Source organism: Pipra filicauda, unplaced genomic scaffold (genome assembly GCF_003945595.2).
Source record: "Pipra filicauda isolate LSUMZ 115617 unplaced genomic scaffold, ASM394559v2 scaffold430_size1018388_pilon, whole genome shotgun sequence".
In the NCBI taxonomy this organism is placed as follows: domain Eukaryota; kingdom Metazoa; phylum Chordata; class Aves; order Passeriformes; family Pipridae; genus Pipra; species Pipra filicauda.
The window spans coordinates 13,797-35,399 of record NW_024104566.1 but is presented as its reverse complement, the minus strand read 5'-3'; positions in this window follow the sequence as shown (position 1 = coordinate 35,399).

Genomic DNA, 21,603 nt, shown 5'->3' with positions numbered 1-21,603 from the left:
TCTACTATGCTTGTTTCACTTGGAAGACACTGAACCTCTTAGCCAAACAAATTTCCACTGCAATGTGTTTCATAGTCTGCACAGTAGACAATACCTTTATAAGAGTGGGGTCAGGAGAGGGAAGCAGAGTGAAAAAGTTAATGCTGAGAATCATCTAAATACGTTGCCTCACCAAAAGTAAAGTAGTAACAAACTGAACAACAGCTAGGGCTTCTTATGATGATTTCTCTCCTGTTGTTCCTATGAATTCTAGACCAGCATGCAAGGTGAAAACTTAACTATCAGAGATGCTCATAGGCAGTGAAGCGTGCCAGGCTTTATTGGAATTTAAAACTGCAGTCAATGGCATTTTCTGCCATTTTGGTGCTCATCCTATTCAAAAAGTAAATTCACTGTCTAATCACAAGTTGCATTGTCAGTCTAAACAGAGTAATGCAGGCATAAGGTAATCCCACAAGAATGACAGCCAGTAAAATTACTCTTGTGTTTGCTTTTTCATTATGGAGGGAACCTTTGAGCTTTCAAAATTAGTAGCCTTACATTCTTTGGGGCTTCCTAGGTGTGAGAGTCCAAGTTATACATGGCAATCAGATAGCTGGTCAGCTACCACTTTCCAAGGCTAAATGGTGGAATTAGACACTGATGGAAAGGAAAACAAAATATTGTGACCACTCTGTAATTGCTTCATCAGAGGCAATAGGGCTTTCATTTTGAGTACTTGCATGTGAAGACTCTATAATTGACCTGGGCAAAGAGCTCATGGTCCATGATCCAGCGAGTATTTTCTATTCAGTGATGCCCATTGCAACATTTTGTATTGTCTTGGCACAAATTAAGGCAGACATAGAAGATTAACAGCCCTGGAGAAGCATTATTGACCTTTTAATTTTGTGCATTATGCACCCTCAGGGACACTCTCAGGATAACTGTATTTTAGAATAACATCAATATTTTGACACGAAAACCTTACAAGGACAGTAAACCAAACTTAAATCAGAGGTGTTACAAACAATTCCTCCACAGCCAAATGCAGAAGGGGGGTGCTCAGCCCTGCAGGCCACGTACCGTTCTGTGTATTATTCCTTTTGGATGTTGGCCTCAAATTTAACGTTACTAAAATAATTTATAAAGTGCCTTCCTAATGATTTATGCAAATATTTAGAGGGAACAGTAAACACAATAGTTAAGAACTCATTTTGCTGAGAAATGTAACTTTGAACTTATCCATTCCTCACACATGTGATCAAATATTAATTCCTCAGGATAAGCTGTGCTTATCCTGTCTAACATACTAGACACCCAAATGTATAGTAATCTAGAAGTCTATTCAGTTAACTGGAATCAGAAACTTGACATTGTTTTCCTATTTCTCGCACAGCCTTCCCAGGTAACTTGAATCAATTAATCTTGTATGGTATTTTTCTATTACAGACATAAGACTTTCAGAAGAAAGAAATAAATACTGTGAGATAGAAAGGACAGGAAATATATTTTTTTACATGTCTTTTGCATTTTTCATGGTGAGGGTTTTTTAATGTATACCCCAAATATGCACATTTATAGAGGATCATTGGTCTCCTTTCTTGAGGGCACACATTTCCCTGGCAGAATGCCATGCATTTGAACCACTGCAAAAGCTACCCAGTCAGAACAGCTGACACTGCACGAGGTATTGGTCTAAGAACAATCAGACTTACAGAACCAAACTTCTCCCTGGTTCTATTTTAAGCCCAACACGCTTAGGGAGCTTGTACTTTGACTGTAAATGCTACTCCTGTCCTGAGATGTCTGAAGAATTCGCGTTCTAGAGCAGTTCATCCGGCAGTTCTCACCCAGAAGCAGATTCTGGAAATGAAACAGCAATGGTCCCACGCCCTGTTTTGCCTACATCTGGTCCTTGAGAGGTGGGTCTTGCCTCTGTTTCTGCTAAGGTGAGGTGAGGTTTCAGGCTGACTACAACCTCTGGCTGCTGCTGCCATTTGCAGCAGTATCAGTCACCAGCAAGGTGGCTCTTGAGATCTTTTTCTGCTGCCACCCAGAACTCAGTGGAACACAGCCTTTTCCCTTCCCTTCTTAGTCCCTGATCTATGGGGTAGCTACGTTCTGTGTCATCTTCAAGTGTCCTTCTCACCACTTACTGTAGTTTAATCTGAGCTCTTTTAAACAGTACTGCAAAACCTATGAATTAATGGAGAATACAAGTATATATATTTAAGATGCTAGTGCAATACAGGCTTATGGGGGTGTATTTGGGCCCTTGTTGGCCTGAATTTTAGAAAATTGCATAGTAAACTAAGAAGGTTTTTTGTTTTGTTTTTTTTTTAAGAATCCGTTAGCTTCCAATGCAATGACAGGTTTCTTTCTCTTATGTGAAAGAAATAAAGGCTTTAAGAAAGGCTGACACATCCTACAAGACTAATGTTTGCATGACAAGAATCAGGAACAATGACAAAAATAAACACCACTGGAAAACTGATTTATGGGACTTGTTTTTTAATCTACCCAAATTGTATTAGTCTAGACCTTTTACTCAAAAGCTATTACCTCAGTCTGTTACCCTAAAGCAAACTGGAGAGAAGGACAAATATTTTAGTACCAGACTACAGCCATTTATATTGATGTGCTTAAGTATAGCAACAGGGTTTTGATTTATTTGATAGAAAAATAAACTCATTATCTAGAAAGAGGAGTCTAGTGGTTAAAACCAAAGATATCATTTTATAATCTTCATAACTGGTCAAGTGGTACTCTAAAGAAATAATCCATCCAATAGATAAATGACATGAAAGATCTAAATTTAAACAAACAAACAGAAGCCAAGCAGTCTACATTTTTGTCTTTATGAGAATAATAATATCTAACAGTATAAGTAATTTCATACTTCTATTTTGTTCCTGAATTTCTCTGAATTTTAAAATTTAAATGGAATTTGAAATCACTCTTCTTTGTGCCACTAATGCTCAAACCCTCAAAACTTTAAGAAGAGATGAAAGTACCCATTTTGCAGGCTAGGACAACTGCCACAGTTGAATGTAGAACCTTGTCTGGGTCCCTTATCTGGTTCACAAATAAGTAATTATGAATTTCAACAACTTATATTATTTATGTGTGATTTTTCTACCTAGTAACAGAATTACAGGGTTATTTAAGCTGTGTACTATTCAGTAGCTGGCAAGAGCCTTGAAAGGGTTGTTGGTTTGCACTACTCTGTAATTAATAAATTGTACAGAATAAGTATTTTTTTACTCCAACATCCATTATGGTCTTTTTACAACAGGCAGACACTGCTGAATGAAGGTCTAACTAACTAATACACTCTGGCTATTTTTGCTTTCTAGACTGGCAACCTCACAGTCCATGTGACCTTTCATATTTCTTCTCTGCACTAACTTACCAAGTATGACTCTTTCTGTAAGTGCCATATAATGAATAAGGTCAAGGTATGGGTTCACATTCAGGGAAAAAAAACAAACCAAAAAACAACTTAATTGAGCAAAGTATGTTAAAAAACTTGTAAAAAATGTTCATTGTGGTTTTACTAAGTACCTGCTGATCGTATGCTGAATCTCTGTTTCCATTGATCCATAAATGAACAACCATATACTGTAAGAAAACTAATTACAGTGGAGAAAGGAGAACCTTGTATGAGTGAGGAGTTCTAAGCCCAAGCTTGGTTTGAACAGTTCAGAGTTGGAATACATGACTATATGGGGCTTCAACACTTTTGAGTTCAGAATAGGACTCATATTTGGCTAGTTTACTATAATAATGCTTTGAACATCCCTTATTCAAGATTTCTGGAGAGCTTGTAGTGACAAAACCTACTTTGTTGTGCATACCTTCTTTCATGTCAATTTTCTTGATGACTGAAGCTGCAAAAAGTAAACTATAACAAATTTTAACCTTTTTTCCACTGAAAAGGTAAAGAATACTGTGTTTTACACATTTTTTTCCAAGGTGTTATAGGGTTTATTACATGCAATTTTGTTTCATTGTAAGAACTGTGCCTGGGAAAACAGACACTTTCATAAGGTCTGCTACTCTACCTGTCCTATGTCTTTGGCAATCAACCATGGCTTCTCCTTAGACTGAGTAGAAGAATATTTTGCAAGAGTCGTGGATTTATCTCAAATTTTTGATTTCTTGACTTATTTGTGTGACAAAAGCGTAGCTTTATCAGAGGCTAAATTGCCGTGCAGAGTTTTAAATGATTACACAAAGGTGTTCTAGTGCTAATAATCTACTAGTACAGGTGTGAAATGCAGAATATGTTTTCAAAGCAGATAATGCTGAGTGACAGCTGAAGTCATTTATAAAAAATAAACAAGTATTAAGTTCCTCCATTAGAATTACTGTGACAGGATGTAGTCATTACCTCTCCATTTTTTTGTTGTGATTTTTATTCATCTAATAATAACATCAATTACACGGGTAGAAAAAATACCTTGAGTATGTGTGGGAAGTCTGCTCCTCAGAAGTTTGATTTGTTGTCATTGAACCAGTTTTATGGGATATTCAATATAGGAGAGGTAAAGAAATCAAGCAGTTTTTGGTAGTCTAGAATGAGTGACATTAAAGTCTGGTTTCTACTTGCTAACCAGTGTTTAGGTTTTCTAAGTAACCAAAACTCTAATGCATGACAAATTGGCCGCCTATCAGCTTTGCTTTGTAATACAGAACATAACTAATATTGCCTAATGCTGTCAGACTTTAATGCCCCTTCCCAAGTGTTTTTGCCCTTTCTACTGTGGGAAGAAGGGACATGCTTTGAAGGCTCATCCTTCTTTAAGTGGACTCTGTAGGAATGGAAGTTAAGCAAGACCAGACTCTAAACAGGGTGATGACTCATGTTAAGTATTTATAGATTAATTGTGCAGAAAAGAAGATGATATCGCTGATAAAAAGCAGTATGTCACAACTTTTTTTTTCCTCCCCAGAACTGACATAAAGCAGGTTTCTAGGGCCCAGATCCTGCTGTTTTTTCTGTCTCTGTCTCTTTGGAGATGTTCTAATTTCACCAGGCTGGGATATATGCATGGGAAACCTTAGATTTGGATTTTTCACTTGATTCAGGATTTTATTTTATTGATATGATAGATTTAAAAAATTATTATTAATTTCTTCCTATTTTGTAAGAAGTTATTTTTCAGGGTATTCAGATTTTAAGCTTGCTTTCCATCCCACATTAGCCTCCTGAGAATAACTGTTTCTGAATTAATTCAGCTGAAAAAAAACCCAAAACCTAGTAATTTTTGCCGCTGTGGACTGACTTCTGGCAAACTGAGGGATTAATTTCAGGCTACTTGTCAAAATATTCTTACTTGGGAGTTGAATTAATCTGTTGTATTGTCTCCTGAATAGTCTGTTCTGTGGGCAGTTTCTTTCTAGTGTTACTTCCCACTGCACACGAAGCACCTCACTCACTGTCAGGTATTATCTGAGGGATTTATGGGCTGCTTTTCCTCAGCCACGTTGTGGTACTTCTCCCTGAGACTGGATTGAAGTGCTTGCCACGGTAGCCGTGGTTTAGCAGGGTAGTGGAGCACGATGCTGTTCCTTGATTTGCTGTGGAGGAGGGGGGTGTGAAGTGGATCAGAGCTGAGAGGTGGGTGTAAGTGGCTGTGATCGTGGAGTGCTGGAATAAGAGCTTTGGATGTAGTGGTGGGGAGAATGAAATTAGTGCCTTTGAACTGCTTTGAAACTGCTTCACTAATAACTGGCTCCATTTATAAGGCTGATAAGTGGGTTTCTACCTTCTATCAGACACTTATGACTGAATAGAAACCATTTCAGTCTCCTGAGGAAGAGAGGTTTATATTGCCCTCAACAAATTTGGAGATCTTGTGTTGCTAATTTATGTTTTTGGTGTAAATATACATACATACATTTATGCACATATATAATTGTATCAATAGATCTTCAGTGTTTGCCCACAACATGTGAAATCCTTTCCTAAGAATACTCTGAAATATTGAGCCCCACTAAAGGGCTTCCTGCTTCTGAAAATGAAGCTATCGACAATATTCTAAATGAAATTTCCTAATCTCCCAAAACATTCTGAATTAAGTTTTCTAAACTCCCTTTCAGTTGGCACATTTCTTCCCATCTTAAAAGGCAGATACCTTAACATCAGGACTAAAGGCTCCTACAGTACAAAATAAATGACCATGAGATAAAACCAAATTTTTTTTAACATAAGGTGAATAAATATCCCAAGTCTGATTTCAGCTTTAGCATTGCTGACACACCTGCTAACAACCCCATGTCAAATAAGAAGGTGTCAAATAATGCTCTGTGTGTGACTGTAACTTTAACTTACAAAACTACTGTGGAACTGGTATCTGACATGTATTTAGTCACTTTTCTAGCAACAGCAGCATATAGAGGAGCATGATATGAGAATCATATACTGTGACAAAAATGAAGGTAAGAAAGGTAACAAATATAGCTTCCACATGATTTAAAGTACTGAGCATTTCAAAACTGAGTTGTCTGTGAAATGTTCAAAGGGTGGACTTGAGATATGTAAAACTGGAGAGACAAAGGAACCCCTGTTCTTCCCTCAGCTTCAGTGTTTTCATCTCACACTTCAGTCTTTCATTTATATATTATAATTAAAAATTAATTATAATTACTAAAAACTAATTTCATTTAACCAGATAAAATCCTGGGCTAACACGATTTAAAATATTTTTACTTGGAAAGGAGAAATCAATGATTATATCACATGCTGGAAGACTTAGGGGTAGTCTGCATTTTTCTGTGCTGCAGTTTACTTGGAAATACCTTTCCTATCTTGAAACCATTATTTTCACCATTAGAGAAATCAGATAAAACCTCTTGTTGTGTTGCATTATCTCACTTATCCTTCACTTGTGGGAAAATGCAGAGCAATACAAAAGTATTCATATTTATTTTTGTATTAATTTTCAAGTTTAAACATGAATGTGTGGAGGAGGGAGAAGTACTTCAAATCCTTAGCTAAAATCAAGTCTTTTTAAACTTACTTATGGCTGATCAAGAGGACAAAGATTCAATTTGTAAGATGATGTATTTAGCATACTTTAGATAAAATCTTACGGTGCATTCAGGGAAATGTTTGATTGTTTGCTGGCTGGATTTGTCTCATGAGAGCTGATTGAGAGAGATATTAGTGGATTAGCTAAGAATTCGTTGGCCTTCAACTCAATACTAGCATTTATACTGTGAGTTTAGTAGATTTATGAAGCCCTGACTCAATACTCAGGAGTCAAAAAAGGTAGAATGAATTTCAGAATTTTTCAGGAAACTCAGTGAAGAAAACAGGGAACTTAATTATGCCGCTTCTACAGCCATGGTCCATTCATATTATCAACACTATATACATCCGTAGCTCAGAGTAGATGGAAAGACCTCTCCATAGATGACTGAGAGGATGAGAGAGAAGTCTGTGAAGTCTTGGATGGCTTCCTGCTTTCAGAGAGTGGCAAGTGGATTGTGACAGGCAAAAGGACCATGAGTAGAATCTGACTGTAGAAAAGGACTCTTATCTTTCAGAAGTAGCAAAAAAATTAACATTAATAATGTTTCACAGTAGTAGTATTGCACTGTCACCAATTGTTTTTTGTCATTGTCTCTTATCATAGGAAAAATTAGGTTCACATGTGTCACTTCCCATCTGCTTTTGTTTACTTGTACACAAAGTAATGCCATTCAAAATTTGTCATGTGTTTGAGCCCCAGAAGACATCACAAAACTTGAAACTCTGTTTCAATTCTATAATTTCATTGCTCCCTCTTTTCCTTTTCTTCCTACATAAAATTTTAGTATAACTTACTTCTGAAGAATTAGTAGAATAGGCACTTAGTAAAATTATATTTTTTTGTTTCTGACTTAATTAATTGATGTAGAAACTGGATTTCAGACAATGAGAAACAATTGCAGCAAGGGCAGCTAATAACACACTTATTATATCCATGTAAAAATCTTTTTTTTACCCCATTGTTACATTAGATTCCATATTTTGCTCCCACCTCTTCATGTCAGGAGCTTTTTACCCTTTCTCACAACACAGTTTTGAGGTTTTGGAAACTGTAAACTGGAGAATCCAAAGTATTAGAAGATCCAAAATGCTCTCTGAAACAGGTTTCAGAAATACTACATATTTACATGTCTGCATACTTCACTCTGTTTTACATCTCTCTGAAAATCTGTTTGTAGACAAGCAAATTTCCCACTCTGAGTTTTGTAGCCTGTGCTGTAATCCATTCCACTCTTGAACAGATGCCACACACTTTCATTCTATATGATATGAACGACTTGCCCTTGGATCCCCAAAAAACATGCTGAACTTATTTTATTTGACGACAACACTGAGTTTAACTCAAGGCTCAAGAGGACAAAAGGTTTCCTAATTATTCACCATGCCTCTTGCTGGAGCGCTGACTAGAAAATGTCTGTTATTTTGCTAAACAGCAAAAAAGTGTATTTATGTGTGCAGTTAACATGCAACCTTTTCAGCGCTTCCCTGTGCCTTACATTTCTGACGTCTTTTTCAGTTGTCGTTCTGAAAATGTCACGGATCAAATCCTTCAGTAAGGACGTAATGCAGAACAAACCTGACTTGTTATGACCTTAAGACTGATTTTGTTGAGCTGTATTCTTTCTGTTTGCAGAATATGGCTTCCTAACCTGCATAAGACAGTTTTTTGATTTGGTTTGGTTTTTTTGCTTTGCATAAAAATGGTCCTAGCTAGTAGAAAGAACACTTCTTGCATAATAATCAACATACTTCCTTAAATAAGGAATGAATGGCAAGTATGGGCCCACCTTATCCTTTCAGGGAAATACCTCCCTATACTCCTTCCAGTTACATCTACACTAGTAAAGCTTCACAGAAAGGAAAGAACTTTGTGACTCTGCTTTATATTTATTCATATTTTGTCAATTGCTCAGGCAGTACATTGAAAATATTTCCTCTCAGAGTCCTGTTTTCAAATCAGCCAAACGGAATTTCCAACAAGCTCTTTTACCAACTGCATCAATAACAGATTAAGGACAGCAGCTTTCAGTGAACAGGATTATTCCTGTCAGTGGTATAAACAGTACCACTGTCACTTGTTTTGTTTTGATGCTGGAATACTGGAGTCTTGACTGTAGATTCTAAGAAGAAACCTTGGATACACAGGGAAAGCTATTTTTGGACTGAGGTACTGCAGTTAAAGCAGTATTGATCAATCTACAGGATAAAGCTTGTTTAAATATTATTGGTTTCATTGATTTTTCTTTTTTTTACCATTGTAGCACAATAATTGTGAAGTGCATTCTAGATATTGTCCTCAGTTGTCATAACTGTCACTTCCCCAGAGAAAAGTGCCATTGTAAACATAAACATCTACACTACAAAATGAAAAAAAAGTGTGTGTTATACTGGGCAGTACCTGTAAAAACAATAATTGCTTTTACATCATGAATTTATTTAGACAGTTCAGCTGGTCAACTTCTACATCCTCTAACACTTGCCTTAAGAATGTCAAACCTAGCCTGTGTTGTAACAATCCTTCATCACGGCTAGGCTTCGCGAACGAAGATTTGAACAACCCTTATTGCAAAATTAATGCTCTGCGCTTACCTACGCAGGCACTCGGAAAGGTGATGACAAAAGTGCTTCTTACCAAACAAAAATTACGAGGGAATACCTTTGGCTCCTTTTACAAAACCAATATATTGCAAGGCTGTTCTTTGGAAACCTTTGAAGTACACCCTGGTGGTTGCCTTCCAGCCGGAACCCAGGCTGGACATTACAATCTGCTTCCTGGTCATGGAATTTTTTTGCTGTTTTGCCGACAGCAGATTCTGGCAGTTGAAACATCCACTGTGAAATTGCGATAGCCTGAATCACTATTCAGATTAATTCTTTCCTTAGAAGTCAGAAATATCTTTGTAATATGTGATATAAATGCAAAAGTAACCCATGACTGCTCTCTACCTCCTCTACCACACCACCAAAGCAGAAAGGTGCATTACCCTGGGGGTGAGTGGTGTGGTCCCTGCCCCAGGAGAAAAGGAATTAGAGTCCCTGCTGTTTCTCTGTGGCTGAAACTGACCACTTATGTTTTTTTCTGCCATCTGACCATTATGCAATTTGAGAGGGCTGTCCATAGTGACCACTGTGCATTCGTGGATGAGGTGTTTCAGAGGCTTACTTTGAAATCTCCCTTGGCTCATTTTCTAGAGTTGCCAAATTAATCAGAATTAACCTGTCATACATCACTCAAAATTCTGATTAACCAATGAAGACTTCCATTAGTTTAATTCTTTGTATTTTGGTCTGCCTTTGTAAAACCCTTTCTCTGGGAGGGGTTAGGAGTTTTCTATTTGAGAAAGCCGAAGGAATGTGAGGGATTTTTTCACCCCCAAGCAAATTCCACTCTACTAGTATTTGTGTGGAAATAATTAATTTGGATTTAATCACAGTAAATTTTACCTATATAGCTATAAACAGTGTGGCAGTTAATTACAAAATCACTCAAGTAGTTGTTACTGAAGGAACATAGTATAGAGGGAAGAGTATTAAATTAGCAAATCAAAATTAAATGAACCAGCAGGAAGAAAAATAAACCAAAAACCTTTCTGAAAAAAACTTTCACTTTTTCAAGGATTTATTCTTTCCACTCCTCCCCAGTTACTGTCAAAAAGCTGTCTTGAAACATTTTTTCCCAGAAATGCAATTGAAAAGGGCATCTCATTTGCAGATGAATTATGTCACTGAAGACATTACTGAAAATATACAGCAGCCAAATCACCAAAGGAACATGTATAAGGACGAGATGGTCAGCAAGTTCTAAAGTGATAATCTATTTGTAAATTTGTGTGTTGCAAGCTTTAAATAATGAAGAAATGTCAAATCCATGGTACCTGTTTGACTTCAAATGTATTCTTCACATCACTGAGACCAAAAAGAATTTCTGAACTTGGTAATTGTTTCCCAGCCAGGTCAAAAAGACACAGAGTTCATGACGGTGAGAAGGAATTGAACGTATTGACACAGTTTTCTTTATGCAAAATTTATAAATGAAAGGATTTTGCTATTTTTCAACAAATGTCAATACCAGCCTTCATTTTAGACTGATGTTCTTATCAGATCAGTGAAACTTGTAAGCAGTGAATTTAATTTTTCTACTATTCTAAAACATGTCCACTCTTACATGGATACTGGATATAGGGATGAATATGTTTTAAAACAACAGATTGAGCTGTTTGTAACTACCAAATTTAATGCAATTTTTGCCTAAACAGCAGTTTTTTGAGTTATTTTATTTTAGAAATTTTACAGCTTTTCCATTTACACAGAGTAAAAACAACTCCTAAAGGTTTTTCTGGTTAAAACCATTTCTTATTTTTAGCAGTAAACAGTAAAAAGTACCCCAAAATAGAATTTTCTTTCTGCTGACTTTCCCATAAAAGTTATTTTTTTTCCAACCCCGTACATGAAATATATACTTAATTGTGCCTTGATTTGAAGGCACAATTTAATTTCAGTGCTGATAAATAAAGAAGGTTTAATTGGAATAACACTGGATATTCAGCTTTATTGTCTTTCTTGGCCGATACAAGCTTTATTTTAAAGCCCTATTAAAAACACATCACATGTCCTGTACTGCTGTAGTGTCACAGCTTGCCCAATTCGTAAGCCCTGGTATGACATGTACACACAGATCTATTTGTATTTGGGACTACGTTGAGTTTTGTAAGAAAAAGCTCTGATCTTGATTTTTGTAATGCTCTCTGCTGAGTAGAGGATGTTTTTTGTAGAAGGAAGCAGCAAAAGAATTTAATCACCTACTGGAGCATTAATTCAATTGAGCTCTTAGGGAAGAGTTTTGTCAGATGAATGATTGCTCTTTGACTGGAATCTACCCAGAACTCTTGGCCTAGAATTACATTTCCTCTTTTCCCTGTTTGGTGTGTCTGTGCAATTCAGTCACATTACTTAGGTTTCCTGCAGAACTGAAATCAAAGGTCTCAACTACAGCTTATAAGTGGAATGGAATGCTGGATGAGATGATGGCACCTGGTATCAGAAAAGAGGTACAAGAGAGCAGAACGGGTGTGTGGGTGTTTGAGGTGACTGCGTCAGGCCTCGAGGTGCTGGTGACAATTGGGATATTGAACACCATCAGCAAAAAACTATTAAAAAAGAGCAAAAAGCAGTATGCAACATATTGCCTTTCTTTCCTTGAAGGAAAATTTCCAACAGATCTTAAAATACAAGTACGGTGTTTATGGCATCTCTATTTCTTAGAATATTCATAGTATTTATTAATTTTATTCATTCATTTGGGAATCTGAATGCTTTATCTGTGTGCTTAAATGTAGTTCTTTAGTGATGAACTATTATCTAAAATCTGATCTTTCTTTCTCAGCCACAGTTACACTCCTTGGATAAATAGAAAGTCAGAGAAGTCAGAAATAAAGTGAGTATACTAACTGTTGAAACTTAAGCTTCGAGGCATAATGATTCTCTGAAAAAAAGGACAGCCATTTTTATTGTAAGCTATATGCAGTAGCAGGAAGGCAACCCAACAGACTAGTGAAGAATATTGCCATGAGACTGACTCTAGAGCCAACAGGAAGCATGCTTTATTGCCATGAGATTCATAACAATAACCACAGCATTGATTTTTTTTTCTTTATAGATCTTGGAGAAAAAAATAATAAAATGTAAATTGCAATCTAATTAGAGCGGAAAACACAGCACAGTTGACTGTTATTTCAGTTCCCATAGAGAGTGAGTGGAGAAAAACAAGATCCCAGTCAGTGAGAAGTAATGTATTGCTCCCAAAAGACCCCACAAGATACTAGAAGCTTAATGAACACCAAAAGAACTCCCCTTATATCTTTGAATTAATTCATTTAAGTTGTGGAATAATACACATTACTTGGGTAACAGCGGGAAAAGAATTCGAGCAACCTCAAAAATAATGCCACCACCAGAAGGCTAAAGAAAGGTAAGGAAGGTTAAGTAGGACAAAACCACAATAGACCATTAAAATCGGTCTCCAGAGCCACAAACAAAACACTAACCTGATTGATTACCCACATTTACACTATGCTCAGTGCAAATTTTGTCTAACAAAAAACTGTGACAAAATATATATTAGGTTAGTGGGCTAAAATCCTATTTGTAAGCTCAGAGGGGTCTTAGTACAGGGCAAAAGAGAAACATCATTTGTGGCTCAAAATCCTGCCAGTAGAATCCAGGGTTCCACCATTGCTCTTCCAGCCCTTTTCCTTGTCAACTTTCTCATTTGACAGTGGTAGAGCAGAGCTACCATTAAATATAAATAGTGAAGGATGGGATTACAGGCACTGCGTTGGAGAGAATGTATGTAAAATAACTCCCATTGTTGGTGGATGTGTCTTTATTTCATCAAAGTAAGATTTAGCTTATGTGAACAATGAGTAAGTGGGCTTTGTAGTGGCAAATTTCAAACACTTTCAAGGAGTCTGTTTTTTTTTATTTACATTTAAGGATTGTGTGGTAAAAACTTCAAGGATATATTTCATGAATATTCTGCAAATTTGCAAATAATGCAATATATGTCAGGATTTAAGGAAAGTTACTATAGCTGTAGAGAAAGGTGAGAATATGAACAGGTAATTGATTCAAAAACCTGCTTTTAGTTTGATATTATTCAGATTTATTTTCCCTTTTAGTGATGACTAAATTTCAAATATTATATTAACCTTTTCATTTCAAAGTCGTCTTTCTCTTTTTCATATTCCTTCCTTCCATGTATCATTTTCCTGAGATACCGCAAAGCAGTGACACTGCTGCAGTTAATTGCTTGAGAATTAAATATTTTACAAATGTAATAACTATTTTTTGACAGTTTTTGCCCTTCATAAAACAATTGAAACATCTTTCAATAAAAACAAACAACAAAACAAGGGATAATATAGCGATCTTGATTCAAATGCAAAGCTAAGTGAAAGCTTAAGTGAACCTCTCCACTTTTCTCTCACTGATGGCCATGTTCAGTGTAAGCAGCTTGAATAAATGACTCATTTGAATATACTATTAAAATAATTGCATTACTTGCACTGCTTTATTGAAATAACTGTATGATGTGTTTTTAACTGCCCATCGTTCTTGAATAATTACTTAGAAAGATCTGGATTCTTCTATGTACATTTTGCTTCAAATCTCTGTTTGCATGTTTTATAATGTGTTATGTCTGTCTTGGGCTATATTATGAGCAGATGGAAGTATTTCTTTTTAGAACATATTAAAGTAAACTGTCAGAATCATATCTTATCAAAATGTGCCATTTCCTCTGGGTTTATGTGTTAAAATACGTGATAAACACCATTTCTTTGTCAATGAGTCAATTATCTCATCAGCTAGTCAATGACTCAAACAAAAGAGTCAATGCTCTTTTAAGAAATCTGAGAAGAGGAATGGGAGGTTGCTTCTTACTTCAGCAACTTCTGAGCCTGCTCAAGGCAGAAGATGCTCCAAACCTACGTGTGGGAACAGGGAGCTGAGAGCCTCCAGCTCCAACAGACAGTGTCAGACTTGAATGAGAAGTAGAGACAAGAAAACCAGGCCTAATTGCCAACAGAAGTTGGAACTGTATTGGAAGAGGAGATGGTAATTTCACTATTGATTTCATATCAAATTTTGTCCCATTGGAGTATCCTAAAGTTTGGATATGGATGCATGAATATATCAAACTAAACTGGTCCTTCTAACTCTGATCCTTCACATGCTTTTTTATCCAAATGGAAAAGAAAAATTACATGCTCTAACTGAAAAAATGGGACATAGACGTAAGTGAAAGGGTATAATTCCCTCAATTAATAAACATTGCTGGGATAATTAAGTGTTAAATAAGAGAGTGTGGCAAGTGGCATAAAAGGAAATTGGTATTTTTCTTTGTATTCAGTGTAACATGTAAAAGAAAGTACACCATTTAAGGGCATTCTTCAGCTCAAAGTTTGTAATTTTTAGCTAATAAGCCAGTTACAAGTCTATTCTAGGCTGGCCACATGTGCTTACTAGTGGGGAAGTAACTTCTGCTCCCTTCTCTAAGGACAGCTGCTGATGCTGAGTGAGACTCACCATCCCAGCTGCCCTGTTAACCTCCTTCATGTTTGCAGTGACCAAGGCCAAGTACAGACATAGCTTTGGTGGCTTCAGGTCAGTCTGGCTCCCCATTGTTAGAGTCTGCTGGGTACTGTCTTTTAGCATGTTTTTATCCAATTTGTGGATGAATAAAGAACTCTGATCATCAGAGTGGAGTGCCTGAAATGACAGCAGTCAGATCACTTAGCATGTATGAAACATCCTAAATAGCCCATGGGAATTAGTGTCATAAATTAAATTAAACTAATATTTAATGCAACCTCCAGAGTTGGAAGGGACCTCCAAGGATGAAATTTTTACTCCACACGGGGCAACCTGAAAGTTAAACTACATATCTAAGAAGGTTTTCCAAATGTTTCTGAACACTGACAGGTGTGGGGCCATGACCCCTTCCCTGGGAATCTTTTACAGCAGTTGACCACTATCTCAAGGAACCTTTTTACTAGACTCCAGTCTGAACTTCCCCTGATGCCACTGTAAGCCATTCCTTCATGTTCCTATCACCAGACACCAGGAAGAAGAATTCGTTGCTTCTCATTACAAAGTTGAGGGGAGCAATGAGGTCACTCCTCATTTTCCTCTTTGCTAAGCTGAACCAAGCAACTATCTTCAGCTGCTCCTCATAAATCAGGCCCTGTAGTAATTTTATTTTATTTGTTGCTTGTAATAATTTTGTGTACAGAATTTGGGGTGGGATAAGAAATTACCTCTATCAATGTATGTGATGTCTAATAAGAAAGTAATGACCTCCTTGCATCAACTTAGGCCTACTTGCCACATACATAATGTAACATAAAGTTTTCAGTGGTAAAGATGTTGGTAAGAAAAGTCTTTTGTTTCAAATTAACAATGAATGATATGTAGAGAAACCCCAAAAGTCTCACACTTAATACTGCACTAAGATTAAAGCAGTTTATTTTTTATTGTCCCAGACTAAACCAGATTATTTCTCAAACCAGATATTTATACAAGAAACACATTTTGTGAGAAGGAAACATTTATGTGGAGGAGGAAAGCCATTAAAATAATTTCTGACCAAATATTTGCAGCTACAATGAGAACTGATGTACAGTGGAAATTCTCAGGGAACTGATTTTCATTTATAAGCTGCAGTGATTTTCAAGTCAGGAAGAGAGTGGGATTTAAAAAAATCTGTGGTGTTTGGCAAAAATTCTGGCGGTAATCCTTTGGAAAAAGTGTGGAAGTGAATACAGGGGTTTTACAACTGAAATTTTTGTTTTAAGAATCAATGTATTACCTATGTGTGACAAAATCTTATTCCTCCCTTTCCTTTTACCTTGATGTGTATTGATAGAGCCTCAAGGCAGCAGAAGCATATTTCAAATTTGGTAGCTATGGCAGACAATGCACTGAGCTGGGGCAAAGTGTCAGGATGATGAAGCAGCAATCCACAGTGCTTTGTTTGCAGAGTAGGAAGAAAGGAGGAAAGCTGGAATGAGCTATAATTGGGGGGCAAAGGATCCTTATAGTCATAGGTCATCTGCCAAAAACAATGTCATGGGATGAATACCCCCCTGAGTCCTCAGCAGTATCTCTTATGTGCTTATAGCTGTCCTTTGTGACCTGTGGAAACACCCTACGACCTTCAGTAACCTTGTAAAAATCTCATTTAACTAGAATTTGCAGAAGGAAACACTAGGACACTAAGTTAATACATGTCTAAAAATACATATGGCATAGTAACTGTGATGCTATTATCAGGTGGCCATCCTTGTACACTTTAGGATGTTCCTTGAGATCACAGTGCCTTTCATTGCCATCCTTATTACACATATAAGAGGAAGGAAGAAAGGCTTAATTTTTCCTTTCTTTTTCTGCTAATAAGGAAATAAATTACAGACTTAACAGATCATGTTTAAATCAGTAACTCTCTTTTTTTATAGTGGAGACACTGAGGGAGTCAGCAGTTGATAATATGGAGTGACCAAAGTAGCATCTATTATTTTTTATCTGAGACATACTTTGCCAAAGAACTGAAGGCTGAATTGCAAATAGACTTACCTCTTTCTGTGTTATTTACATACTATTTCAAAATCTGTTTTTATTGAGTGGCTTTGATATTATCTTTAGGAAATGAGTGTGATGAGATATTAATTTCCTTCCTTCTAATTTTCCACTGCAGATTACTCTGCTTTGCAAAGCTAATCATAATCAGTCTAATGGAAGTGTTCTTTTCATTCAAACTTATTTTTATATTACTTTATGATATTTTAATATAGTACAGTTTTTCACCTGATTCATAATTTTCTTCAGCTAAGGTACTAGATTCTGGAAAAAGCTGAGTTTTCAGATGCGTAATGTGCATTGCTTTCTCTTTTTGGTTTGGATGGTGAAGCAGTAACTGTAGTTGATACTTCTGAGTTATGACATAAATTACAATACATAGAATGGATTAGAATGAGGACCAGTTGTGTTTCAAACTCACTGTGTCTGCTTTTAGATATCATACATTTTAGATCTAAAATTAGGTTCTGCCTGAATATGAAGAACTCAGAGAAGTGGGATCTGCAAAATGGGGCTATAAACTTCTAAAGAGCATCTGTCACTTTCTCTGTCAAAAAATTATGTTGAAGAACAACACTAGGATGTGCTAGATACAGAAAAAAAGGAAATTTTGGCCTCTGTTTTCAAAACTTCCTTGGCTGAATTTGACTAGGAATAATGCATGTTATTTAACCTTTTGATATACTGTTGATGTAGCTCTCAAACTGAGGGAATCACAATGTTTTTTCTGAAGAGCATGTGAGAAAGAGATGTGAGAATAAATATTGTGGATGGTGATTTGCAGGTGCTGTTACACAGATCTATTCTACAACTCACCGTTTTCATCTGTGTCATGCACTTCTAAACTACCTTAGCTTCACGATACCTGTTCTATTAATTTTATATTCACTATCTTCCAAAAGCTCTTCCATTAGAATGGTATCAGTAAACAGGACCCCACTAATAGCTGTGACAGTGAATAATTAGCACATTGGTATTTAGGTTTCCAGGCCCTCCCTCTGCTTTGTTTAAAGAAGGCAGGCGTGAAGGATGCCCCTGTGATCTGTCTTGGCCTTCATCACTGCCAGTTGTGTGAAAGTTTCAGCAGTGTGAGACACAACTCATTAACACACCAGGTTTACCAGATCTGTTATAATTAAGGCTCGTTCTGTCTTCAGCAATAATCAAATGTGATATTTTGTGTTGTAATTGTGGGATTAAGAAATAGGCTTCTGAATGTGTGGGAAAATTCAAATAGTAAATTCCATCTTAATGTCATGAGAATGGTATGAAAAGATGTGGTATGAGAAGCACTTGTAACTGACAACCTGGCATATATGAAATAATTTTCAGCTTTGAAAATACACTATTTTATTAGTAGTATGTGTTATAGTAGTGCATAACTGCAACTAAAATAATTATCTGAATCAGGAAATTTTAGATATGTAGTGTATAAAAACAAGGTCCTGCATATGACAAATCTGGGAGTGGTGAATAAATAATCTGAAGAAAACTAGAAATCAATTACATATCTTATGTTGTCTTACATACATTATAGTTGTAATAATATGACAGGTAATAAAAATAACAGGTAAAGTAATGCTGTAGAAAACTGGTGTTGCAGAGTGAAATATCTTGTTTTGGTAGCACTTCACACTGGAAAAATCTAAATTATAGCTGAATTTATAAATCTCATCATTTTAGTAATCTTTTTACTGTAATTTTTCCCCCTCATGTAATGTTTCATTTAAATATTGCAATTTAAAGATCAGCTCTATAAATATTTGGAATTTTCATGCTTTTAAATTGTTGTTGCTCATAACAGATCAAATAGAAACTCCTACCCCCCTGTGCTCACCCTCTGTCCCAGGAACAGAATGCACTGAGCTGTTGGGTTGGATCAACAAGAAAAATCTGAATTATCAGTCTCAGAGCACAGTGTGTTGAGGTAAACCAAAACTGCCCCTTGGTTTTTTGTAATATATCAGGCTGTAATTTGTGGTTATTCAGTAGCTGCTACACAAATTGCTGCACTTTCCCTGTAGTCAGCTGGAGGGGATTGCACGGTTGCTACCTCAGTGCAAGCCAACCCTAGTCATGAATCAGAGCCCTGGATATTTTCAAGAGCTAGGATTTAGCCAGTTGTTCCCATCACTCTTCTCTCTTGACTAGTTTTAACAAGTTCTGTGAACTAATTAATCAACTCAGTCACTAAATGAGGAAACCAGGAAACGAATATGCTGTTTTGGATTAAAGAAGACAGTGGAAGGTACTGGCTTTTGTGCTGCAGATAAGCAAGTTTTACTGCATCTTTCTCAGCAGTGCAGAAACTGAAATCAAGAGAGTTAAATTAGGTCACGGAAATCCCTAAAATTAAAAAAGGGTAGATTTTTCTCAGAAAGATTACATAACATGCCACCAGAACTAAGTCCCATTCATGAACCTGGAGTATTCTCCGCACAAATGCTCTGAATTGTCCACTGCAAATAGAGTTACTACTTGTTGAGGAATACATTCAGTGCAGGTAGCTTGGAGTACAGCTGGAGGTTGAGCTCCAGGTGGGAGCCCAGACAAGAGGCTGCAAACTGCAGACTGCACAGCAAAGGGCCTGGTCACCTGTGCTCTGGCCAAGTGAGGGACACTGAGGGACATGGCAGGAGCCAAGGACCCCCAGACTGTCCAGTGCTTGGACTGTGAGAGGATAAAAGCCCAGGATTTCCTTTGTTCAGAGTCTCTCCTCAGAGGCACCAGCTTGAGATGTTATTTTACTATTTAATTATTGCACTGAGATTAAATTATTTGAAGGATCTGAATGTCTGAGACTCTACATTGGGAAACCTGGGGTGAAGCTGGTAAAGAAATTTGGTCTGACTGTGTGAGTGTGGGGGGTGTAGCTGTGAAGGGGCCTCAGTCTCCACTAAGGTGGTGGGAATGTGAATTCCAGAGCAACTCCTGGATGGTCAGACAGGGAGATTTGCTTCTTAATGATATTTAACTTTCCCTGGAAGTGTTTTGAGCAATACACACAAAAAGTGCCTCTACCACCAGCTGAAAACTTTCAAGCCGAATTTTTTTGGAATTTTTTTTTTTTTTTGTACTCTTAAGAGTTCATGTATATGAATTTTTATGCAGCTGATATCTTAAGGAGAAAAAGAATAAAATGTTGAGAGGTATGAAACTATGCTTTACAGAGGTCAGAACGTATGGTTTAAACCAAATCAGGTTCAAAGCACTTAATTGGATACTTTACAACATGTAATCAACAATCAGTTAACTATACATTAAGGATCAATATCCAATAAGCCACCAAATTGGGTGCTTTCAAAGTGTTAACAAATGCCCACAAATTTCTAGATATCCTATGTCGTTAATCCAACCCCTGGAGCGAAGGGCTCAGACCACCCCCACAAGCTCTCCACCCTCCCCCAGTGATGTACACCCACTCTGGGTTTAGGTGCCTACTTTGTGCACCCCAAGATCTCACTCTCCTCATGGGAGTGTGACTGCTCATCGTGTCTGATGACGAAGATGCTCTGTCAGGCCTTGACAGAGGATGTGCTGCCGGTGTGACAACTTGGAGCTGCATCAAAACAGGTTTTGACCACTTCTGTGTCAACCTGGAGGTCTTACAAATGTTCTTGCTTCAATAATTCTTTTCGGGCTCAACTCTTTGTTTCAGAAGTCTCTGTAATTTCTCAGTTGTTATTTAATCCCTCTGTTGGTTCTCTTTCACTTTAACATAAGCCTCCCAGATAGTTTTGTGTAATTTGATTCACTCATGTTGTTTACATTTGCATTCAAGCCTTTGCAAGTGTTATTCAGACCACTTGTCAAAGGTTGACCATGGGAGCACTCTCATACTATTCAGTTGAAAAGAAATATTTACAGTAAGTGTTTTGAAAGCTTTTGGTTAGGTTTCAGCTGTGGGTGGATGGAAACATTGGTGTTGAAAAACATCAATTCAGATCTTAAAAGACAAATGTGAATGCTTTGGATATTTTCACCCTGTCATAGCTTTGTCATGTACTTGGCCATGCTTGTCTGTCTGTTGGCACAGTTCATCTTTCTGCCCTTAACAGAACCATATTGAAAAATCAAGGATAGATCAAAGTGGTTTTGTGTGTCCTTGATAATAGATAAATATACATGGCTCCTCTTATAACTTTTGTACTAACTGTTATGCAACATACTTCCCAATTTGGTCTTTATATTCATTTATATTTTACATTGTGTTGGGGCACTTCAAGTCTTGCATTATGTTCACATAATAAGCTGCTGATGAGTTACGCTACATTCTGTGGCTTATATAAATTAATAAACCCTGTATTTTCTGCTGGAAAGGACATTTGCTCTCTCTTCTACTTATCTTTACTGTGTCTGCTTTATAGTTATATTTTGTAAAGGTTTCAAAATTGAATGTTACCTATGTATTTAAACATATGTGTGTTATGGTGATATCAAAGTCTTTT